Below are 27,667 nucleotides of genomic sequence, written 5' to 3'. Positions count from 1 at the left end.
ATTTTTTCCATATATTAGACGCACCGGACTATAAGTGGTAAATGTATACCTTGTGAAATGAATTATTACACAAACCCCGTTTCCATATGAGTTGTGAAATGGTGTTAGATGTAAATATAAACAGAATACAATGATTTGCAAATCCTTTTCAACCCATATTCAGTTGAATATGCTACAAAGACAACATATTTCATGTTCAAACTCATTAACTGTATTTTTTTTTTGCAAATAATTAACTTAGAATTTGATGCCAGCAACACATGACAAAGAAGTTGGGAAAGGTGGCAATAAATACTGATAAAGTTGAGGAATGCTCATAAAACACTTATTTGGAACATCCCACAGGTGTGCAGGCTAATTGGGAACAGGTGGGTGCCATGATTGGCTATAAAAGCAGCTTCCATGAAATGCTAAGTCATTCACAAACAAGGATGGGGTGAGGGTCACCACTTTGTAAGCAAATTGTCGAAGAACAACATTTCTCAACCAGCTATTGCAAGGAATTTAGGGATTTAGGGATGAGCTAAGAAGGGAGTATTGCTACTCCTCACATTCCTAAAGCCAAAGTTAACTTGCAGTGTACCATGGACATGAGATTATAAAAAAGAAAGAGTACAAATGGAAAACACTAGCTATCTCAAATATGACTATAGAAAGAAATAACTCTTAAATATGGATATATGTAGATATGTATCTACGTCACTAGTCATTACGTGATGGATGCCATCTGTGAGAGATGTTTGTCATGGCCTGACTAGTGTTGCGTTTGGACCAGATGTTCCTCCAAGGGAATTTAAGTTACTGGTCCATCCCAAGTTCTTTCGATGACACATAAACTGAGTCTAAATGATCATCCAGAACAGATTAGGTATTTTGCAATTCATTCCAAAGCTTTGGGGAGACCAACCTAAAAACAACACCTTCAAATGGCGTCGCCTAGTTGGTCTGAAAACATCACGGACGTGTTGTCTTTTTCAATATGTCCCTCGCCCCCACACCCCAGAACGAATACACATGTCTATTGTCCTCCTTAGCTGGGCACAGGATGAGCTAAGAAGGGAGTATTGCTACTCCTCACATTCCTAAAGCCAAAGTTAACTTGCAGTGTACCATGGACATGAGATTATAAAAAAGAAAGAGTACAAATGGAAAACACTAGCTATCTCAAATATGACTATAGAAAGAAATAACTGTTAAATATGGATATATGTAGATATGTATCTACGTCACTAGTCATTACGTGATGGATGCCATCTGTGAGAGATGTTTGTCATGGCCTGACTAGTGTTGCGTTTGGACCAGATGTTCCTCCAAGGGAATTTAAGTTACTGGTCCATCCCAAGTTCTTTCGATGACACATAAACTGAGTCTAAATGATCACCCAGAACAGAGTAGGTATTTTGCAATTAATTCCAAAGCTTTGGGGAGACCAACCTAAAAACAACACCTTCAAATCGTGTCGCCTAGTTGTGTATTGTCCTCCTTAGCTGGGCACAGGATGAGATAAGAAGGGAGTATTGCTACTCCTCACATTCCTAAAGCCAAGGTTAACTTGCAGTGTACCATGGACATGAGATTATCAATCAATCAATCAATGTTTACTTATATAGCCCTAAATCACTAGTGTCTCAAAGGGCTGCACAAACCACAACACAAACCACTACGACATCCTCGGTAGGCCCACATAAGGGCAAGGAAAACTCACACCCAGTGGGACGTCGGTGACAATGATGACTATGAGAACCTTGGAGAGGAGGAAAGCAATGGATGTTGAGCGGGTCTAACATGATACTGGGAAAGTTCAATCCATAATGGATCCAACACAGTCGTGGGGGCGAGGGACATATTGAAAAAGACAACACGTCCGTAATGTTTTCAGACCAACTAGGCGACGCCATTTGAAGGTGTTGTTTTTAGGTTGGTCTCCCCAAAGCTTTGGAATGAATTGCAAAATACCTCTTCTGTTCTGGCTGATCATTTAAACTCAGTTTATGTGTCATCGAAACAATTTGGGATTGAGATTATAAAAAAGAAAGAGTACGAATGGAAAACAATAGCTATTTCAAATACGCCTATAGAAACAAATAACTGTTAAATATGGATATATGTAGATATGTATCTCCGTCACTAGTCATTACGTGATGGATGCTATCTCTGAGAGATGTTCGTTGGCCGATAATTCCAGCGTCCGTGACAATCGAGCGGCCGTGCCTGCGGGCGTATGTTCCGGTGGTCGTGGTGACGGCAGCGGCATCCATTATGTTGCCGTGACCCCGGCCTTTCTTTTAGCCCTAGGGCTGCTTCCGTCCCCCGCCTGCTATGGATGTCCTCTGTCCGGTTGCACTCACGCTATGGCGTCCATGGCTTTGCTGACCGGTCACGCTCGGCTGACGAGGTCAAAATGTGGCGTGTTCCCGCTCTTGTACATGAAGCTAACAGCATGCTTGCGTAACCGTTCTATAGCTCCAAAGTAGTCGTCTGTAAAGTGAGAGCTTAAGACATGAATTCTACAAACCCCGTTTCCATAAGAGTTGGTAAATGGTGTTAGATGTAAATATAAACAGAATACAATGATTTGCAAATCCTTTTCAAGCCATATTCAGTTGAATATGCTACAAAGACAACATATTTCATGTTCAAACTCATACACTTTGTTTGTTTTTGCAAATAATCATTAACTTAGAATTTCATGGCTGCAACAGGTGCCAAAGTAGTTGGGAAAGGGCATGTTCACCACTGTGTTACATCACCTTTTCTTTTAACAACACTCAAAAAAGGTTTGGGAACTGAGGAAACTAATTGTTGAAGCTTTGAAAGTGGAATTCTTTCCCATTCTTGTTTTATGTAGAGCTTCAGTCCTTCAACAGTCCGGCGTCTCCGCTGTCCTATTTTACGCTTCACACATTTTCCATGGGAGACAGGTCTGGACTGCAGGCGGGCCAGGAAAGTACCCGCACTCTTTTACTACGATGTGTCTTGCTGAAATAAGCAGGGGCGTCCATGATAACGTTGCTTGGATGACAACATATGTTGTTCCAAAACCTGTATGTACCTTTCAGCATTAATGGTGCCTTCACAGATGTGTAAGTTACCCATGCCTTGGGCACTAATGCACCCCCATACCATCACACATGCTGGCTTTTACACTTTGTGTCGATAACAGTCTGGATGGTTCACTTCCCCTTTGGTCCGGATGACACGATGTCGAATATGTGTACTCGTCAGTACACAAAACACTTTTCCACTTTAAATCAGTCCATCTTAGATGATCTCAGGCTCAGAGAAGCCGGTGGCGTTTCTGGATGTTGTTGATAAATGGCTTTGGCTTTGCATAGTAGAGCTTTAACTTGCACTTACAGATGTAGCGACCAACTGTATTTAGTGACAGTGGTTTTCTGAAGTGTTCCTGAGCCCATGTGGTGATATCCTTTAGAGATTGATGTCAGTTTTTGATACAGTGCCGTCTGGGGGATGGAAGGTCACGGTCATTCAATGTTGGTTTCCGGCCATGCCGCTTACGTGGAGTGATTTCTCCAGATTCTCTGACCCTTTTGATGATATTATGGAATTGTTGCGTATAAATGGGATACAACAAACATGTTTACTTGACCCACTTCCTGGGAAACTTTCCAATGAACTGTTTGTAATATTAGGACCATCAGTGCTAAATATTATAAATGTATCACTTTCCTCTGGCACTGTTCCTCTAGCATTCAAAAAAATTGGTTATTGATCCTCTGCTCAAAAGATCTAACCTCAATCCTGACTTAATGGTTGTAGTGGTCTCTCTCTAGTGGGTTCACCTGATACCGACAGATCTCCACAGTAGCCCGGGAGTCTGGTTTTATTAATGTCTTTTATTGTGAGCGCAAACACGCTAGGACCACACTCCACTCTACAATTTTTCAGTCGGGTCTTCTCTCTCCCGCAATGTCCAGCGTCTGTGTCCGCTCACCAGCACCAACTACATCTGTATGTCTCGGGCCGGCTGCTGCTAATGAGTATGGCAGGTGATTGCATGATGATGTCATCTACAATTAATTCCTGCAGTTCTGTAAAGTTGATATTTTGTCTCGTTACTTAGCTCTAGATGTCCCTGTTGTTCAGCAATGTTTGCCAGCGATATAAAGATTCAGTTGAGATCTATTCATCGACTTTATTACTACTATGAAGGATATGTGCTTGACGCTAACACATATCAACAAAGACGCTATAATGTGGTTATTCGTGTCCAATAAAGCCCTTTTCTTTCCTGCACAACAACTACGCTTTTAGTTTGTTATGAAACTGGACAAGGAAAATCTGGTGGTTTGGACCAACAATGGCAATATTTACTACTAGGACTTAACATGACGTTAGTTTATTTGCACGAGCAGCTCTTCTAGTTATATTCAGGCATAACAACCACAAAAGAACACCAACTAATGCCATCGATTGTCCTTTAGTTTACGTTTAGTTCTGCTCTCAAACAGAATAAACTAGATTGCATCACAGAAAGTAATGTTCAAACAAACATTTTCCAAAGCAATCCCTGCAGACACGAGCATGGTCTGATTGTATTCCGTTAGATGATGAAAGTCATATTTTAAAGAGACATTTCCTGACTTTATTACCCTTATGAACCACTTATTTCAGGACTTTATGAACACTCTTTCCTATTTCTTTATTTGAACCACTGGAACAGCCACGAACAGAACAGCGATACCACATTTTCTGCTCAAACTCGACACTCACTCTCACTTCCTTTAATTTTACGCTCACTCTGCTCGAATCCCGTGTCGATTAAACCGCCAGGAAGAAAAAGGGGTGTGACGTCCTCGGCGACCCTCCTATAGAGTAGTGGCCCCTGGGTAGAGGTGAGTAGTTTCCTCTCGATGACCGCGTCTCAGTCACATTGTGGCATTTCCGCATTTAGATTCTGTTTTTAAACAAACATTGAAGTGAGTTATGTTTATATAGAGCTGGGTAGTCCAATCACCTGCCAGCTGTTCTTCGAGGCCGGTCCCTACACACCCCATTCCACGCCCCCCTCCACAATTGTAAACTACCGGCCGGTGTCCCACCTTCCCTTTATCTCGAAAATCCTCGAAAAAATTGTTGCACAGCAGCTAAAAGAACACTTAGCGTTTAACAATCTCTGTGACTCCTTTCAGTCCGGTTTCAGGGCACATCACTCTACGGAGACAGCCCCCTCACAAAAATGACTAACGATCTATTGCTAACGATGGATGCTGATGCGTCATCCATGTTGCCGACTCTTGATCTTTTTGCTCGTCCATGACCCGTTCTTCCTTCGGTCAACGCCCCCAGATTGTTTGATGACACATAAGCTGCTTTTAAATCAGTCAGAGACAGAGGTTACTCATTTTGATATTTTATAACCAAAGCGCCTTGGGAGATCAATCTAGATACAACATTTCAAAGCTCGGTCCAAATTGATCTAATCCTAAAAATGGCTGTTTCTCCCTCCTCACTCACTCTCACCCGCCCCTTCTTCTTCTCCTCCCTACCTCGGACAGTTGAGATAACAGATTGTTATGTCTTCGTTCACACATTTCAAATTCAAGGTCTATGTAAAAGGCTACACTTTAGCTGTTATAAAATCTGACTAGGAAATAAAAAGACAACCAAATCCAACACATTCCTCTAACAATATCGTGTCGGATTGATGTCGGCATCGGACAATACTCAAGGCTGCGTAAGCGAAAGAGTGGTATCTGGACACCCCGAGTGAGATGTGTAGCACAGAAAGGCGACACTGTTGGCTGGAACAGAACCATCTAAAATAACTGAGCTTTTTAAAACGGTTTAAAAGACACATAAGAGGCCATCCTGGTCCTCCTGGGAGGTTCCATGGGGGACAGAAGCAGAAACTGAGCAAAGTTCCCAGACTCCAGCAGACTGAATTTCCAAAATAAAAGATGTATTGTTTCACTCTGGCACCTCCACAACTACTTTTTACATTAAAAAAAAAAACGACGACGAGTTTGCAGGGGTGAGGAAAACTCGATATGGGACGAGTCAAGGTTGATTCTCATCACACAGAAAGATGTACACTGCCAAGCTATTACCCAGAAGGCAATTTGATGAATCGCCCTGGAAACACCAACATTGCATTTTCAAACCAGCGGGTGAGAAACCCACGCAGAAAAGAACCTAAACAAGATCGTTTGCTCACGGGGAAAATGTCAATCACTTCATTAACTCCTCACTTGGACAAAGTGAAAGTCACTCGTTAAAAAGGCAAAGAACACATTGAATCATAAAAAGGAGACTAGCAGTGATTTTAAGCAATATTAGGTCTTTTCAAACAAATATAAAAAAAGACATGAAAACAAAGTGTCACCGCTCACGTGAAAAAAAAAAGACATGACAGCAGTGTCACTACTCACGTAAAAAAAAGACATGAAAACAAAGTTTAACTGCTTACGTAAAAAAAAGACATGAAAACAAAGTGTCACCGCTCACATAAAAAAAAGACATGAAAACAAAGTTTAACTGCTTACGTAAAAAAAAGACATGAAAACAAAGTTTCACTGCTCACGTAAAAAAAAAAGACATGAAAACAAAGTGTCACTGCTCATGTAAAAAAAAGAAGACATGAAAACAAAGTATCACCACTCACGTAAAAAAAAGACATGAAAACAAAGTGTCTGTCACTGCTCACGTGAAAACAGACATGAAAACAAAGTGTCACCGCTCACATAAAAAATAGATATGAAAACAAAGTGTCACCGCTCACGTGAAAAAAGACATGAAAACAAAGTTTAACTGCTCACATAAAAAAAAGACATGAAAACAAAGTGTCACCGCTCACGTACAAAAATAGACATGAAAACAAAGTTTACCTGCTTACGTAAAAAAAAGACATGAAAACAAAGTGTCACCGCTCACGTAAAAACAAAGACATGAATACAAAGTGTCACCGCTCACGTGAAAACAAAGACATGAAAACAAAGTTTCACCGCTCACGTAAAAAAAAGACATGAAAACAAAGTGTCACCGCTCACGTAAAGTTCGAGCTAGCAAAAAAAGTATCTCCAGTAGGCAGAAGACATTGAAACAACGTTGAGAACTTGTCCTTTCCCCAACAGCGTGGAACTGTCATAGGAAGTCTACCTGTGCAACAAATCCAGTTGTCAAATTTCCAGGAGAACACTACATTTTGCACTGCATTGTGCCCATTGTGAAATTTGGTGGAGGAGGAATTATGGTGTGGGGTTGCTTTTTAGGCCCCTTAGTGCCAGTGAAAGGAACTTTGAATGCTCCAGGTTACCATAACATTTTGGACAATTCCATACTCCCAACCTTGTGGGAACAGTTTGGAGCGGGCCCCTTCCTTTTAAAACATGACTGTACACAAGGGCCATAAAGACATGGATGACAGAGTCTGGTGTGGATGAACTTGACTGGCCTGCACAGAGTCCTGACCTGAACCCGATAGAACACCTTTGGGATGAATTAGAAGGGAGACTGAGAGCCGGGCCTTCTCCACCAACATCAAGTGTGTCACCTCACCAAATTATTTTGCAAGAATAGTGGAAAATTGCTATGAACACACTCTGCAACCTTGTGGACAGCCTTCCCAGAAGAGTTGAAGCTGTATTAACTGCAAAAGTTCATATTGAACCCTATGGGTTAGGACTGGGATGGCACTTCAACTTCATATGTGAGTCAAGGCAGGTGGCCAAATACTTTTGGCAATATAGTGTATGTGTTTATATATGTATATGTATGTTTGTACACTATATGTGTATGTATGTATGTATGTTTGTATATGTATGTTTGTATATGTATGTTTGTACAGTATATGTATGTTTGTATATGTATGTTTGTATATGTATGTTTGTACACTATATGTGTATGTATGTATGTATGTATGTTTGTATATGCATGTTTGTACAGTATATGTGTATGTATGTATGTATGTTTGTATATGTATGTTTGTATATGTATGTTTGTACACTATATGTGTATGTATGTATGTATGTTTGTATATGTATGTTTTTATATGTATGTTTGTATATGTATGTTTGTACAGTATATGTGTATGTATGTATGTATGTTTGTATATGTACGTTTGTACAGTATATGTGTATGTATGTATGTTTGTACAGTATATGTATGTTTGTATATGTATGTTTGTATATGTATGTTTGTACACTATATGTGTATGTATGTATGTATGTTTGTATATGTATGTTTGTACAGTATATGTGTATGTATGTATGTTTGTACAGTATATGTATGTTTGTATATGTATGTTTGTATATGTATGTTTGTACAGTATATGTGTATGTATGTATGTATGTTTGTACAGTATATGTGTATGTGTATGTATGTTTGTATATGTATGTTTGTACAGTATATGTGTATGTATGTATGTTTGTATATGTATGTTTGTATATGTATGTTTGTACAGTACATGTGTATGTATGTATGTATGTTTGTATATGTATATTTGTACAGTATTGTACAGTATATGTGTATGTATGTATGTATGTTTGTATGTGTATGTTTGTACAGTATATGTGTATGTATATATGTTTGTATATGTATTTCTATTACCATGGATTGATGAAGGTGGACCCCGACTTAAACAAGTTGAAAAACTTATTGGGGTGTTACCATTTAGTGGTCAATTGTACAAAATATGTACTGTACTGTGCTATCTACTAATACTAGTTTCAATCAATCAATCAATGTCTATATGTATATTTATATATGTAAATGTATGTGTTTAGGTATATGAATGTATGTATGTGCAGTATGTACGTATATGTATTTTCATATATGTATATATGTATATGTATGATTATATATGTAAATGTATGTGTTTATGTATGTTTGTGTATGTGCGTATGTATGTATATGTATGTTTGTATGTATACATGTATGTTTGTTTATGTTTATATATATTTATGTATGTGCATATGTATGTTTGTATATGTATGTGTGTGTATATATATATATATATATATATATATATATATATGTGTATATATATAATATACACACATATATATATATATATATGTATATATATAATATACACACATATATATATATATATATATATATACATATATATGTATATATATATATATATATATAGATATATATATATATATATATACATATATATGTATATATATATATATATATATATATATATATGTATGTATGTATGTATATATGTATGTTCGTATGTGTATGTTTGTATATCTGCGATGAGGTGGCGACTTGTCCAGGGTGTACGCCACCTCCCGCCCGATTGTAGCTGAGATAGGCACCAGTGCCCCACGCGACTCCAAAGGGAATAAGCGGCAGAAAATGGATGGATGAATGTTTGTATAAGTATATGCATGTATATATATGTTTATATATATTTATGTATGTGCAGATGTATGTTTGTAGATGAATGTGTATATGTATATGTGTGTTTATGAATATGTATGTATATTTGTATATGAAGGTTTGTATGTGTATTTTTATCTATGTATGTCTATATGTGTAAGTATGTGTATGTATTTATGTATATGTATGTTTGTATATCTGCGTTGAGGTGGCGACTTGTCCAGGGTATACGCCGCCTTCCACCCGATTGTAGCTGAGATAGGCACCAGCGCCCCACGCGACTCCAAAGGGAATAAGCGGCAGATAATGGATGGATGGATGTTTGTATATGTATGTTTGTATGTCTATATGTATATGTACATGGATGTGTATGTGTATGTTTGTATATGTGTATGTATGTATGTATGTATGTATGTATATTTATGTTTACCTGTGTATATGTATGTTTGTATGTGTATATGTATATTTATATATGTATGTTTGTATATGTGTTTTTTATATATGTGTGTGTATAATTGGAAATATGTATGTTTATATATGTACATGTATGTCTATATGTATTTGTATATGTATACGTAGGTTTGTATATGTATGTTTATATATGTATATGTATGCCTATATGTATGTGTATATGTATGTTTGTATATCTATAAGTATGTTTATATATGTATGTGTATATGTATGTATGTTTGTATATGTATGTTTATATATGTATGTATATATGTATGTACTGTATGTATATATGTATGCGTCAAAAAGTGTGGGTTACTTCTGATTGTTCCTAAAAGAGAGAGTCCCACCATGTCGGTTATTCGGCCACTTTGCCGCCAACCCGCTGGCCGCCAGCATAATGTGTTAGCATCGTCTGGCCAGCATAATGTGTTAGCATCGTCTGGCCAGCATAATGTGTTAGCATCGTCTGGCCAGCATAATGTGTTAGCATCGTCTGGCCAACATAATGTGTTAGCATCGTCTGGCCAGCATAATGTGTTAGCATCGTCTGGCCAGCATAATGTGTTAGCATCGTCTGGCCAGCATAATGTGTTAGCATCGTCCGGCCAGCATAATGTGTTAGCATGGTCTGGCCAGCATAATGTGTTAGCATGGTCTGGCCAGCATAATGTGTTAGCACGGTCTGGCCAGCATAATGTGTTAGCATGGTCTGGCCAGCATAATGTGTTAGCATGGTCTGGCCAGCATAATGTGTTAGCATGGTCTGGCCAGCATAATGTGTTAGCATGGTCTGGCCAGCATTATGTGTTAGCATGGTCTGGCCAGCATAATGTGTTAGCATGGTCTGGCCAGCATAATGTGTTAGCATGGTCTGGCCAGCATAATGTGTTAGCATCGTCTGGCCAGCATAATGTGTTAGCATGGTCTGGCCAGCATAATGTGTTAGCATCGTCTGGCCAGCATAAAGTGTTAGCATCGTCTGGCCAGCATAATGTGTTAGCATCGTCCGGCCAGCATAATGTGTTAGCATGGTCTGGCCAGCATAATGTGTTAGCATGGTCTGGCCAACATAATGTGTTAGCATGGTCTGGCCAGCATAATGTGTTAGCATGGTCTGGCCAGCATAATGTGTTAGCATGGTCTGGCCAGCATAATGTGTTAGCATGGTCTGGCCAGCATAATGTGTTAGCATGGTCTGGCCAGCATAATGTGTTAGCATGGTCTGGCCAGCATAATGTGTTAGCATGGTCTGGCCAGCATAATGTGTTAGCATGGTCTGGCCAGCATAATGTGTTAGCATGGTCTGGCCAGCATAATGTGTTAGCATGGTCTGGCCAGCATAATGTGTTAGCATGGTCTGGCCAACATTATGTGTTAGCATGGTCTGGCCAACATAATGTGTTAGCATGGTCTGGCCAACATAATGTGTTAGCATGGTCTGGCCAGCATAATGTGTTAGCATGGTCTGGCCAGCATAATGTGTTAGCATCGTCTGGCCACAATCACAGCTGCACATCTTGCACTTCTTTCCCCAAATTGACCAATGCTTGTCAGAGTGTGAGCGAGGCCGCGCACGCCAGCAGAGATAAACATCGGCCAGCAGAGATAAACATCGGCCAGCAGCCTTGATTGTCACCGCCCGGCTGCACACTCTCCTCTTTGTCATCTTCTCCTGGTTGTCTGCCATGGCCGCCTCCTGATTCATGGAATTGTCCTTCTTCCTCGCCCACAGTCTCGCTGATACACAGCTGGGGGGCCACTTTAGACCATGTGATGTGGGGGCCACTTTAAACCATGTGATGTGGGGGCCACTTTAAACCATGTGATGTGGGGGCCACTTTAAACCATGTGATGTGGGGGCCACTTTAAACCATATGATGTGGGGGCCACTTTAAACCATGTGACGTGGGGGCCACTTTAGACCATGTGATGTGGGGGCCACTTTAAACCATGTGATGTGGGGGCCACTTTAGACCATGTGATGTGGGGGCCACTTTAAACCATATGATGTGGGGGCCACTTTAAACCATATGATGTGGGGGCCACTTTAAACCATGTGATGTGGGGGCCACTTTAAACCATGTGATGTGGGGGCCACTTTAAACCATATGATGTGGGGGCCACTTTAAACCATGTGATGTGGGGGCCACTTTAGACCATGTGATGTGGGGGCCACTTTAAACCATGTAATGTGGGGGCCACTTTAAACCATGTAATGTGGGGGCCACTTTAAACCATGTAATGTGGGTGCCACTTTAAACCATGTGATGTGGGGGCCACTTTAAACCATGTGATGTGGGGGCCACTTTAAACCATGTGATGTGGGGGCCACTTTAGACCATGTGATGTGGGGGCCACCTTAAACCATGTGATGTGGGGGCCACCTTAAACCATGTGATGTGGGGGCCACTTTAAACCATGTGATGTGGGGGCCACTTTAAACCATGTGATGTGGGGGCCACTTTAGACCATGCCGCACATCAGACCGCTACAATCAATATATGCTAACCATGTGAACACAACTCATGTTCCACCTCTTTTTGCACTGAATTAAGTCACTTCACGCATTAAAAGGGCTAAATAAATTAAAAATACATAAGTAATGGCCAAGTGACGAGAACAAAACACCGATTGGTTCAGCCTCAGCAGTGTTGCTAACATTAGCATGCTAACTTTTGCAGCCAGTTTCTTAGCCGAAGGCCTCACTCATGTAACTTGGTACTTGACTGTTAGCATGCTCACAGTTAGCATGCTAACTGTGAGCATGCTAATTGTTAGCAGCCAGTTTCTTAACCGGAGGCCTCACTCATGTAACTTGGTACTTGACCGTCAGTGTGTGAATGGGTGAATGTGGAAATAGTGTCAAAGCGCTTTGGGCTCCTTAAAAGGGTTAGAAAAGTGCTATACAAGTACAACCCAATTACCATTTTACTAACTTTTAGCGTGCTGTTTGTTAAAATGCTGAATTTTAGAGCCATTTATGCAACAGACCACTTCACATTTATGTAGCATAGTACTTGACACATGCAAACTGTTAGCATGCTAACTGTTAGCATGCTGAATTTTAGAGACAATTTTGCAGCAGAACACCTCAGATTTATATAACCTGGTACTAGACACATGCTAACTGTTAGCATGCTAACTGTTAACATGCTGAATTTTAGAGACAATTTTGCAGCAGAACACTTCATTTATATAACCTGGTACTAGACACATGCTAACTTTTAGCATGCTAACTGTTAGCATGCTGAATTTTAGAGACAGTTTTGCAGCAGAACACCTCATTTATATAACCTGGTACTAGACACATGCTAACTGTTAGCATGCTAACTGTTAGCATGCTGAATTTTAGAGACAATTTTGCAGCAGAACACTTCATTTATATAACCTGGTACTAGACACATGCTAACTGTTAGCATGCTAACTGTTAGCATGCTGAATTTTTGAGACAATTTTGCAGCAGAACACTTCATTTATATAACCTGGTACTAGACACATGCTAACTTTTAGCATGCTAACTGTTAGCATGCTAACTGTTAGCATGCTGAATTTTAGAGACAATTTTGCAGCAGAACACTTCATTTATATAACCTGGTACTAGACACATGCTAACTTTTAGCATGCTAACTGTTAGCATGCTGAATTTTAGAGACAGTTTTGCAGCAGAACACCTCAGATTTATATAACCTGGTATTTGACATATGCTAACTGTTAGCATGCTACATTTTACAGAGCCAATTTTGCAACAGAACACCTCAGATATATATAACATGGTACTTGACACATGCTAACCATTAGCATGCTAACATGAGCATTTCAGCCTTCACAGGCCGTTTACAGTCCAAGTTTATTGTCAGTTCCAGTAATAAAGACTATTAGTCGCCAGCAGCCGGCAGAAGAAAAGTCTGAGAAGTCAACTCGGCCAACATGATGTCCTCAAAGGATGTTGTTGATGTTGTGTTTGTTTGTGCTGCACTTTCCACTCATCTCGGCCTCTTTTCTTCTCCAGCCATGTTGTTGCTAAACTTTCACATCTGCCGCCTCAAAGTTTGTTAGCAGAGTTGTTGTGAGCCGTGGCAGGAAGTTAATGAGCCTCTTTCGAGATCAAAGGAGCCTTGCTGTGTGAACAAAGAAGGTGTTAACCCCTTACTTGCCAGGTGGGTCAGGAGAGACCACATGTCTGCTCCTCAGGGCCGTGCACTGGACGTTTGTTAGCTTTGTGGCGGCATTTTAGTGGCGGTGCCAGAAGTTGTGAATTATTTTATACTTACTGACTCACCATGATACTTACTGACTCACCATGATACTTACTGACTCACCATGATACTTACTGACTCACCATGATACTTACTGACTCACCATGATACTTACTGACTCACCATGATACTTACTGACTCACCGTGATACTTAGTGACTCACCATGATACTTACTGACTCACCATGATACTTACTGACTCACCATGATACTTACTGACTCACCATGATACTTACTGACTCACCATGATACTTACTGACTCACCATGATACTTACCGACTCACCATGATACTTACTGACTCACCATGATACTTACTGACTCACCGTGATACTTACTGACTCACCATGATACTTACTGACTCACCATGATACTTACTGACTCACCATGATACTTACCGACTCACCATGATACTTACTGACTCACCGTGATACTTACTGACTCACCATGATACTTACTGACTCACCATGATACTTACTGACTCACCATGATACTTACTGACTCACCATGATACTTACCGACTCACCATGATACTTACTGACTCACCATGATACTTACTGACTCACCGTGATACTTACTGACTCACCATGATACTTACCGACTCACCATGATACTTACTGACTCACCATGATACTTACTGACTCACCATGATACTTACTGACTCACCATGATACTTACCGACTCTCCATGATACTTACTGACTCACAGTGATACTTACTGACTCACCATGATACTTACTGACTCACAGTGATACTTACTGACTCACCATGATACTTACCGACTCACCATGATACTTACTGACTCACCATGATACTTACTGACTCACAGTGATACTTACTGACTCACCATGATACTTACCGACTCACCATGATACTTACTGACTCACCATGATACTTACTGACTCACCGTGATACTTACTGACTCACCATGATACTTACTGACTCACCATGATACTTACCGACTCTCCATGATACTTACTGACTCACCGTGATACTTACTGACTCACCATGATACTTACTGACTCACCATGATACTTACTGACTCACAGTGATACTTACTGACTCACCATGATACTTACCGACTCACCATGATACTTACTGACTCACCATGATACTTACTGACTCACAGTGATACTTACTGACTCACCATGATACTTACCGACTCACCATGATACTTACTGACTCACCATGATACTTACCGACTCACCATGATACTTACTGACTCACCATGATACTTACTGACTCACCGTGATACTTACTGACTCACCATGATACTTACTGACTCACCATGATACTTAGTGACTCACCATGATACTTACTGACTCACCATGATACTTACTGACTCACCATGATACTTACTGACTCTCCATGATACTTACTGACTCACCATGATACTTACTGACTCACCATGATACTTACTGACTCACCATGATACTTACTGACTCTCCATGATACTTACTGACTCACCATGATACTTACTGACTCACCATGATACTTACTGACTCTCCATGATACTTACTGACTCACCATGATACTTACTGACTCACCATGATACTTACTGACTCACCATGATACTTACTGACTCACCATGATACTTACTGACTCACCATGATACTTACTGACTCTCCATGATACTTACTGACTCACCATGATACTTACTGACTCACCATGATACTTACTGACTCACCATGATACTTACTGACTCACCATGATACTTACTGACTCTCCATGATACTTAGTGACTCACCATGATACTTACTGACTCACCATGATACTTACTGACTCACCATGATACTTACTGACTCACCATGATACTTACTGACTCTCCATGATACTTAGTGACTCACCATGATACTTACTGACTCACCATGATACTTACTGACCAACCATGATACTTACTGACTCACCATGATACTTACTGACTCACCATGATACTTACTGACTCACCATGATACTTACTGACTCACCATGATACTTACTGACTCACCATGATACTTACTGACTCACCATGATACTTAGTGACTCACCATGATACTTACTGACTCACCATGATACTTACTGACTCACCATGATACTTAGTGACTCACCATGATACTTACTGACTCACCATGATACTTACTGACTCACCATGATACTTACTGACTCACCATGATACTTACCGACTCACCATGATACTTAGTGACTCACCATGATACTTAGTGACTCACCATGATACTTACTGACTCACCATGATACTTACTGACTCACCATGATACTTACTGACTCACCATGATACTTACTGACTCACCATGATACTTAGTGACTCACCATGATACTTAGTGACTCACCATGATACTTAGTGACTCACCATGATACTTACTGACTCACCATGATACTTACTGACTCACCATGATACTTACTGACTCACCATGATACTTACTGACTCACCATGATACTTACCGACTCACCATGATACTTAGTGACTCACCATGATACTTACTGACTCACCATGATACTTACTGACTCACCATGATACTTACCGACTCACCATGATACTTACCGACTCACCATGATACTTACCGACTCACCATGATACTTACTGACTCTCCATGATACTTACTGACTCACCATGATACTTACTGACTCACCATGATACTTACTGACTCACCATGATACTTACTGACTCACCATGATACTTACTGACTCACCATGATACTTACTGACTCACCATGATACTTACTGACTCACCATGATACTTACTGACTCACCATGATACTTACTGACTCACCATGATACTTACTGACTCACCATGATACTTACTGACTCACCATGATACTTACTGACTCACCGTGATACTTACTGACTCACCATGATACTTAGTGACTCACCATGATACTTACTGACTCACCATGATACTTACTGACTCACCATGATACTTAGTGACTCACCATGATACTTACTGACTCACCATGATACTTAGTGACTCACCATGATACTTACTGACTCACCATGATACTTAGTGACTCACCATGATACTTACTGACTCTCCATGATACTTACTGACTCACCGTGATACTTACCGACTCACCGTGATATTTACCGACTCACCGTGATACTTACCGACTCACCGGGATACTTACCGACTCACCGTGATACTTACTGACTCACCGTGATACTTACTGACTCACCGTGATACTTACTGACTCACCATGATACTTACTGACTCACCATGATACTTACTGACTCACCATGATACTTACTGACTCACCATGATACTTACTGACTCACCATGATACTTACTGACTCTCCATGATACTTACTGACTCACCATGATACTTACTGACTCACCATGATACTTACCGACTCTCCATGATACTTACTGACTCACAGTGATACTTACTGACTCTCCATGATACTTACCGACTCACCATGATACTTACCGACTCACCATGATACTTACCGACTCACCATGATACTTACCGACTCACCATGATACTTACTGACTCACCATGATACTTACTGACTCTCCATGATACTTACTGACTCACCATGATACTTACTGACTCACCATGATACTTACTGACTCACCATGATACTTACTGACTCACCATGATACTTACTGACTCACCATGATACTTACTGACTCTCCATGATACTTACTGACTCACCATGATACTTACTGACTCACCATGATACTTACTGACTCACCATGATACTTACTGACTCACCATGATACTTACTGACTCACCATGATACTTACTGACTCACCATGATACTTACTGACTCACCATGATACTTACTGACTCACCATGATACTTACTGACTCACCATGATATTTACCGACTCACCATGATACTTACTGACTCACCATGATACTTACTGACTCACCATGATACTTACCGACTCACCATGATACTTACTGACTCACCATGATACTTACTGACTCTCCATGATACTTACTGACTCACCATGATACTTACCGACTCTCCATGATACTTACTGACTCACAGTGATACTTACTGACTCTCCATGATACTTACCGACTCACCATGATACTTACCGACTCACCATGATACTTACCGACTCACCATGATACTTACCGACTCACCATGATACTTACTGACTCACCATGATACTTACTGACTCACCATGATACTTAGTGACTCTCCATGATACTTACTGACTCTCCATGATACTTACTGACTCACCATGATACTTACTGACTCACCATGATACTTACTGACTCACCATGATACTTACTGACTCACCATGATACTTACTGACTCACCATGATACTTACTGACTCACCATGATACTTACTGACTCACCATGATACTTACTGACTCACCATGATACTTACTGACTCACCATGATACTTACTGACTCACCATGATACTTACTGACTCACCATGATACTTACCGACTCACCATGATACTTACTGACTCACCATGATACTTACTGACTCTCCATGATACTTACTGACTCACCATGATACTTACCGACTCTCCATGATACTTACTGACTCACAGTGATACTTACTGACTCACCATGATACTTACCGACTCACCATGATACTTACTGACTCACCATGATACTTACTGACTCACCATGATACTTACTGACTCTCCATGATACTTACCGACTCACCATGATACTTACCGACTCACCATGATACTTACCGACTCACCATGATACTTACCGACTCACCATGATACTTACCGACTCACCATGATACTTACCGACTCACCATGATACTTACCGACTCACCATGATACTTACCGACTCACCATGATACTTACTGACTCACCATGATACTTACTGACTCACCATGATACTTACTGACTCACCATGATACTTACCGACTCACCATGATACTTAGTGACTCACCATGATACTTAGTGACTCACCATGATACTTACTGACTCACCATGATACTTACTGACTCACCATGATACTTACTGACTCACCATGATACTTACTGACTCACCATGATACTTACTGACTCACCATGATACTTACTGACTCACCATGATACTTACCGACTCACCATGATACTTAGTGACTCACCATGATACTTACTGACTCACCGTGATACTTACTGACTCACCATGATACTTACTGACTCACGATGATACTTACTGACTCACCATGATACTTACTGACTCACCATGATACTTAGTGACTCACCATGATACTTACTGACTCACCATGATACTTAGTGACTCACCATGATACTTACTGACTCACCATGATACTTAGTGACTCACCATGATACTTACTGACTCTCCATGATACTTACTGACTCACCATGATACTTAGTGACTCACCATGATACTTACTGACTCACCATGATACTTAGTGACTCACCATGATACTTACTGACTCACCGTGATATTTACCGACTCACCGTGATACTTACCGACTCACCATGATACTTACTGACTCACCATGATACTTAGTGACTCACCATGATACTTACCGACTCACCGGGATACTTACCGACTCACCGTGATACTTACTGACTCACCATGATACTTACTGACTCACCATGATACTTAGTGACTCACCATGATACTTACTGACTCACCATGATACTTACTGACTCACCATGATACTTACTGACTCACCATGATACTTACTGACTCACCATGATACTTACTGACTCACCATCATACTTAGTGACTCACCATGATACTTACTGACTCACCATGATACTTACTGACTCACCATCATACTTAGTGACTCACCATGATACTTACTGACTCACCGTGATACTTACCGACTCACCGTGATACTTACTGACTCACCATGATACTTAGTGACTCACCATGATACTTACCGACTCACCGGGATACTTACCGACTCACCGTGATACTTACTGACTCACCATGATACTTACTGACTCACCATGATACTTAGTGACTCACCATGATACTTACTGACTCACCATGATACTTACTGACTCACCATGATACTTACTGACTCACCATGATACTTACTGACTCACCATGATACTTACTGACTCACCATCATACTTAGTGACTCACCATGATACTTACTGACTCACCATGATACTTACTGACTCACCATGATACTTACTGACTCACCATGATACTTACTGACTCACCATGATACTTACTGACTCACCATGATACTTACTGACTCACCATCATACTTAGTGACTCACCATGATACTTACTGACTCACCGTGATACTTACCGACTCACCGTGATACTTACTGACTCACCATGATACTTAGTGACTCACCATGATACTTACTGACTCACCATGATACTTACTGACTCACCATGATACTGACTGGTGCCTTCCCAGACAAATGAGTATTCCTGCTGTAGGAGCACTTGCATTTGGAGGAGGTGCTACACCCTGTTTGGGTCCCAGTTTTACGCAACAATAGCAGAAGCTGTGGAATGTTCCGATCGTGTTTTGATTGCCAAAGAAGTTTGCTAATGTCGTCTGTCACGTTTTGACCTGAATGACCGCGTCTGATGTTGTGCACATTACATTTTGCACAAGCTAACAACACTCGTCTCTCTGCACAACAATGTTTTAACCTTCACTATTTATTGATTAAATGTCATATTCAGCTGAAATAAGAGCTGTTTGCTCTTTTATTCCATGTTTTAAAGTATTTTTCTTTAATAGTATTTTCAGAAGGTGTACTTTGGACACCTGTGTGCTAAACTCTCCGTGCTAAACCTCCACAACTGCTTTGTGCTAAGCTAACAAAGCATGTTAGCATCATATCTAATCATCAGAGTCCTTGGTCAAAGATGCAATGTCAGTCCTTCTTCCCGAGGACTGACATTCTTTTCCCAAGTGGTCTCTTCTGACTCCGCTTTCCAAAATGGCCGCTCCTTCGTTGGCTTATCTCGATGATAAGTTACGTGTTGCTGTGGAACTAAGCGTCGACACCCGGGGTGTCAAACTCCAACTTATAACTTCAAAATAAAGACAGCTTCAGATTGTTTTCTTGGTTTAAAGATTGATTGATTAAAGTGTTTAAGGATTAAGCAAAATGTAGAAATCATAAAGTTATTGGTTTTGTTTACACTTGATTAATAGTATTCTATCTTTATTTGTTGTTATTTATATTTTAGGATAAATTATGTTATGTTCATCAGCCAACTCATTGGTGTTCATTTTCAAAATATCAAGATAAAAGTATATCAAAACCAAATGACAGGATGTTTATGTTGTTTGCTCATCTTCCTCAACTGATGTACTAACGTGTGGTTTATTTTTTGTCAGGTTCAAACACTGATGACATCTATGAAACAGACAAGAAGCAAGGAATTTTGCAGCGGCAGATTTCAATTTGGCTCAATGAGGAGAGACGTTTGGGGCTGCACACTCGCTTACAATCTCCCACCACGCTCTAAGGTACAGTCCCACCTGCTCCTCTATTTATCTGGGAGGTCCCTGGTTACATCACTGAGCTGCTTCTGATTGATTGATTGATACTTTTATTAGTAGATTGCACCGTTCAGTACATATTCCGTACAATTGAGCACTAAATGGTAACACCCCAATAAGTTTTTCAACTTGTTTAAGTCGGGCTCCACGTTAATCAATTCCTGGTAAAGGAAGGAAGGGGGGCTCATTTTTGCAGCCCCAATTGGACACAATATATGATTATTCAGAAATGGAAGTGTGCTGACACTCGTGATATCGCCATGTCTCTGCTTTGTCTTTGTCACGGTACTAAATGTTCTGGACATAAACACCGATTCGAGACGACTCACAATCTTGGATTGTAAGTTGTCCCTTTGCACAGATAGAAAAGTACAACTTCAGCACGATTGATAATAACTACAGCAACAGCCTTAAAGCATAAGAGTTGTGTGATGACATAATTATTCTAACAATTTTGTACATACATAGCATCGTCTACAAAGATAAAAATAATTGCTATTGCGCCATCTAGTGGACACATTTAGAACATCACTTTCTTTTATGCAAAATTTAAGGTTCATTTTTATACTTCAAAAACTCATCCGGAATTGGAGTACCCGGAGGGAACCCACGCAGTCACGGGGAGAACATGCAAACTCCACACAGAAAGATCGCGAGCGCAGGATTGAACCCAGGACCTTTGTATTGTGAGGCAGACGCACTAACCCCTCTACCACCGTGCTTTAACTTTTTTTTACAATAGTTAGCTTTAAAAACCTCCAAATCCTTCATGGCCCAGAAGTAAGAATACAAAAGAATGTAAAAGTCAAATTAGAAGGAAGTGATCCAGGATTGAGTCCTCATCTACAAAACAAATCTTTGATGTTTCACACCTGCATGAATCACCTTTGCTCGGTGGGATTCCTCCCCTGGCATCAGATGCCCTCCTGAAAAACATCCCGAGTGCTGCATGCAATTCCCCGCCATGTCCAGCCAGCACGGTTGCCGTGCCAACCAAGCGGCCTCTTCATCTTGGCGAAACAAGCCTCTTCCTTTTCCCTCCTCCGTATCGCCGTGCGCACTCCTTTCTTGCAGTAAGAGCGCTAATTAAAAGTCAAGTCCTCCGCTCTGCTCCACTAAATCAATGCTTTTTTTTTTTTCCCCCCTGACGCTTCCTTTTGCATCCAGCGCCAGTAGGGACCGGGTACCGCTCACATTTCCACCCGGGCGGTAGGTACCAAGTGCATACTTGCCAACCCTCCCGGATTTTCCGGGAGACTCCCCAAAATCAGCGCCTCTCCCGAAAACCAAATTTTCTCCCGAAAATCTCCTGAAATTCAGGCGGCGCTGGAGGCCACGCCCCTTCCAGCTCCATGCGGACCTGAGTGAGGACAGCCTGTTTTCACGTCCACGTTCCCGCGTCTGCCCAATGACGTTATAACTGTGGAATGATCGAGGGCGAGTTCTTGGTTTCTTATGTGGGTTTATTGTTAGGCAGTTTCATTAACGTCCTCCCAGCGCGGTAACAACAACACACAACAACAGCAGTCACGTTTTTGTCTACCGTAAAGCACTTCATCTGACGTAAACAGTGATATTGTGACACTCTTAGGGGTGGCATGGCGTAGTGGGTAGAGCGGCCGTGCCAGAAACCTGAGGGTTGCAGGTTCGCTTCCCACCTATTAACATCCCAAAAAATCGCTGCGGTTGTGTCCTTGGGCAGGACACTTCACCTTTGCCCCCGGTGCCGCTCACACTGGTGAATGAATGATGAATGAATGTTTGGTGGTGGTCGGAGGGGCCGTAGGCGCAAACTGGCAGCCACGCTTCCGTCAGTCCACCTCATTGCAGATGTGGCTACAAATGTAGCTTACCACCACCAGGTGTGAATGAATGAGGGCTTCCCACTTCTCTGTGAGCGCTTTGAGTATCTAACAATAGGAAAGCGCAATATAAATCTAATCCATTATTATTATTTTCATTACTCTTAAACAGGACAATACTGCCATAAACTGTACATGCATATAGTTAGAAAAACAGTGACAGAGAATAGAACAAGGATGGACAATTCAACCCTTACCTCGACAATGAGTAGATGAGTGTTATGTGTGTGTAAATAAATGAACACTGAAATTCAAGTATTATATTTATATGTATATATATTTATGAAATACTTGACTTGGTGAATTCTAGCTGTAAATATGCTCCTCCCCTCTTAACCACGCCCCCCGAAACTGGAGGTCTCAAGGTTGGCAAGTATGACCCAGTGCCATGACCCGGAATGCCAAGCATGGGTACTTTTCTGTGTGTTCGTGAATACTCCTCATTTTATTGCCACGTTTCAAAATGAGCTGTTCTATTGTCATGGAAACCTCATTTGCAAGTATTACACGATATAAAGTCCCCGTTTTTGCGTATTTAGACTTCCTTTTGTTGTCATTCCAATTAGAACTTTACAGTGCAGATAAGAACAGAGTTGTGTTGCATGAGCTGGTTGGAGTGCAGGACAAAAGAGCAATAAGGTGCAGATATAAATCAATAGCATGCTGTTCACATTTGGGATCTGCATGACAATTAAAAAAATCAAACTATGGGGACGTTTAAAAAACATTCCTTTAAATAATTTGGATTTTGTCCAATTTGGGACATTTTTCCCAAGTCTGACGTCCACAAACATACAGTGGTGGTCAAAAGTGTAGGTACACGTGTAAAGAAGATGATGTCATGGCTGTCTTGACTTTCCAATCATTTCTACAAGTCTTATGTGTTTGTGATGTAGTGATTGGAGCACATACTTGTTGATCACAATAAACATTCATGAAGTTTGCTTCTTTGATGAATTTATTATGTCTCTACTGACAATGTGAGCAATCCAAAGTATACATACAGCAATGTTTACCTGCAATAAGGTGCTTTTGCTAGCCATCCACAAGCTTCTGTGCACATTTTCACCACTAAATTGCTGCACTTCAACTAAATGTGAGACATGGACTTGTTTCTTCAGCATTGTCCACACTTCTAAGTCAGGACTTTGGGAAGGCCATTCTAAAACCTTCATTCTAGCCTGTTTTAGACATTCCTTGACCACTTTTGAACTGTTGGAACAACCAATTGTGTCCAAGACCCAACCTCCTCCCTGATTATTTAGGTAGGTTGTCCTGAACAATTTGGAGCTAATCCTCCTTTTTCATTGTCCCATTTAAAACAGCAGTTCCATATGCAGCAAAACAGGCCCAGAGCATAATACTACCACCACCATGCTTGACGGTAGGCGTGGTGTTCCTGGGATTGAATACCTCCTCGCCTTTTCTCCTCCAAACATGTTGCTGGGTATTGTGGCTAAACAGCTAATTTTGGGGGGGGCAAAGTTCTGTGGTCAGATGAAACAAAAATGGAGCTGTTTGGCCACAATATCCAGCAATATTTTTTCAGACTATAATGTGCAATAGTGTTTTATGTGTATATGTATATATTTGCATATGTATGTATATTTGCATATGTGTGGATATATATACATTTTTATAAAGATACATATCTTAATATCTGTCTTCTTTTTACTATTTATATTACCAAATTGTGTGTGCACCTTAGGGGATCTGCTCCAATATCGTTGTTCTTTGAACCTGTTCACTGCAATAATGAGAATAAAACGCTATTCTCTTTTATTCAATATGTTTGGAGGAGAAAAGGTGAGGCCTTTAATCCCAGGAACACCAAACCTACCGTCAAGCATGGTGGTGGTAGTATTATGCTCTGGGTCCCGGTGTGACAGTCACCAAGCTCCCGGTGTGACAGAGTCACTAAGCTCCCGGTGTGACAGAGTCACCAAGCTCCCGGTGTGACAGAGTCACTAAGCTCCCGGTGTGACAGAGTCACCAAGTTCCCGGTGTGACAGAGTCACTAAGCTCCCGGAGTGACAGACTCACTAAGCTCCCGGTCTGACAGAGTCACTAAGCTCCCGGTGTGACAGAGTCACCAAGTTCCCGGTGTGACAGAGTCACAAAGCTCCCGGAGTGACAGACTCACTAAGCTCCCGGTGTGACAGAGTCACTAAGCTCCCGGTGTGATAGAGTCACAAAGCTGCCAGTATGACAGAGTCACAAAGCTCCCGGTGTGACAGAGTCACAAAGCTGCCAGTGTGACAGAGTCACAAAGCTGCCAGTATGACAGAGTCACTAAGCTCCCGGTGTGACAGAGTCACTAAGCTCCCGGTGTGACGGAGTCACTAAGCTCCTGGAGTGACGGACTCACTAAGCTCCCGGTGTGACAGAGTCACTAAGCTCCCGGTGTGACAGAGTCACTAAGCTCCCAGTGTGACAGAGTCACTAAGCAGAGTCACAAAGCTCCCGGTGTGACAGAGTCACCAAGCTCCCGGTGTGACAGAGTCACCAAGCTCCCGGTGTGACAGAGTCACAAAGCACCCGGAGTGACAGACTCACTAAGCTCCCGGTGTGACAGAGTCACTAAGCTCCCGGTGTGACAGACTCACTAAGCTCCCGGTGTGACAGAGTCACTAAGCTCCAGGTGTGACAGAGTCACTAAGCTCCCGGTGTGACAGAGTCACTAAGCTCCCGGTGTGACAGAGTCACAAAGCTGCCAGTGTGACAGAGTCACTAAGCTCCCGGTGTGACAGAGTCACTAAGCTCCCGGTGTGACAGAGTCACAAAGCTGCCAGTGTGACAGAGTCACTAAGCTCCCGGTGTGACAGAGTCACTAAGCTCCAGGTGTGACAGAGTCACTAAGCTCCCGGTGTGACAGAGTCACTAAGCTCCCGGTGTGACAGAGTCACTAAGCTCCCGGAGTGACAGAGTCACTAAGCTCCCGGTGTGACAGAGTCACAAAGCTCCCGGTGTGACAGAGTCACTAAGCTCCCGGTGTGACAGAGTCACTAAGCTCCCGGTGTGACAGAGTCACTAAGCTCCCGGTGTGACAGAGTCACTAAGCTCCCGGTGTGACAGAGTCACTAAGCTGCCAGTGTGACAGAGTCACTAAGCTGCCAGTGTGACAGAGTCACTAAGCTCCCGGTGTGACAGAGTCACTAAGCTCCCGGTGTGACAGAGTCACTAAGCTCCCGGTGTGACAGCGTCACTAAGCTCCCGGTGTGACAGCGTCACTAAGCTCCCAGTGTGACAGAGTCACAAAGCTCCCGGTGTGACAGCGTCACAAAGCTCCCGGTGTGACAGCGTCACCAAGCTCCCAGTGTGACAGAGTCACTAAGCTGCCAGGTGTGACAGAGTCACTAAGCTGCCAGTGTGACAGAGTCACTAAGCTCCAGGTGTGACAGAGTCACTAAGCTCCCGGTGTGACAGAGTCACTAAGCTCCCGGTGTGACAGAGTCACTAAGCTGCCAGTGTTACAGAGTCACTAAGCTGCCAGTGTGACAGAGTCACTAAGCTCCCGGTGTGACAGAGTCACTAAGCTCCCGGTGTGACAGAGTCACTAAGCTCCCGGTGTGACAGAGTCACTAAGCTGCCAGTGTGACAGAGTCACTAAGCTGCCAGTGTTACAGAGTCACTAAGCTGCCAGTGTGACAGAGTCACTAAGCTCCCGGTGTGACAGAGTCACTAAGCTCCCGGTGTGACAGAGTCACTAAGCTCCCGGTGTGACAGAGTCACTAAGCTGCCAGTGTGACAGAGTCACAAAGCTCCCGGTGTGACAGCGTCACCAAGCTCCCAGTGTGACAGAGTCACTAAGCTCCCAGTGTGACAGAGTCACTAAGCTCCCAGTGTGACAGAGTCACTAAGCTGCCAGGTGTGACAGAGTCACTAAGCTCCAAAAGTTGTGTGGATGGGAGCATGGCTGCAGCGTGTTGGCAAACACCATCTGTGCCTGGTAGGTGGCAGGAGTCTCAGCATTTATTGATGACTCACATTTGCATCCACGGCTTCAGCGAGACACAGCATTATGTCTGGTTGACGAGGCCCACTCCCTTCTCCTGTTTGTCACGCACCCTCGCCACGTGCCGCACACAAGACGCTTTTGTGCCAGCGAGTTTGGAGTTTAGCAATTCAATGAACTTTTCCAAAGGCTGTCCAACCTTCATCCATCTTCTTCCGCTTATCCGAGGTCGGGTCGCGGAGGCTGCAGCCTAAGCAGGGAAGCCCAGACTTCCCTCTTCCCAGCCACTTAATCCAACTCTTCCCGGGGGATCCCGAGGCGTTCCCAGACCAGTTGGGAGACATAGTCTTCCCAACGTGTCCTGGGTCTTC

General features: G+C 41.9%; 1 protein-coding gene and 1 pseudogene across 1 annotated transcript in view; one reads left to right on the top strand and one right to left on the bottom strand.

The window, feature by feature from the left end:
• Positions 1–27,667, top strand: part of htr4 (5-hydroxytryptamine receptor 4) — a 190,722-nt gene that overhangs the window by 14,616 nt on the left and 148,439 nt on the right. Inside the window, exon 2 of the mRNA XM_061891849.1 lies at positions 21,315–21,446. The gene's annotated coding sequence lies outside the window, so the exon portion shown is untranslated. The remainder of the gene's footprint in view (positions 1–21,314; positions 21,447–27,667) is intronic.
• The window catches only part of LOC133545903 (uncharacterized), a 66,009-nt pseudogene that overhangs the window by 32,022 nt on the left and 6,320 nt on the right, over positions 1–27,667 (bottom strand).

Source organism: Nerophis ophidion, linkage group LG29, assembly GCF_033978795.1.
Source record: "Nerophis ophidion isolate RoL-2023_Sa linkage group LG29, RoL_Noph_v1.0, whole genome shotgun sequence".
Taxonomy (NCBI): Eukaryota; Metazoa; Chordata; class Actinopteri; order Syngnathiformes; family Syngnathidae; genus Nerophis; species Nerophis ophidion.
The sequence above is the reverse complement of the archived record's forward strand: the minus strand, read 5'-3'. Positions and strand labels throughout refer to the sequence as shown.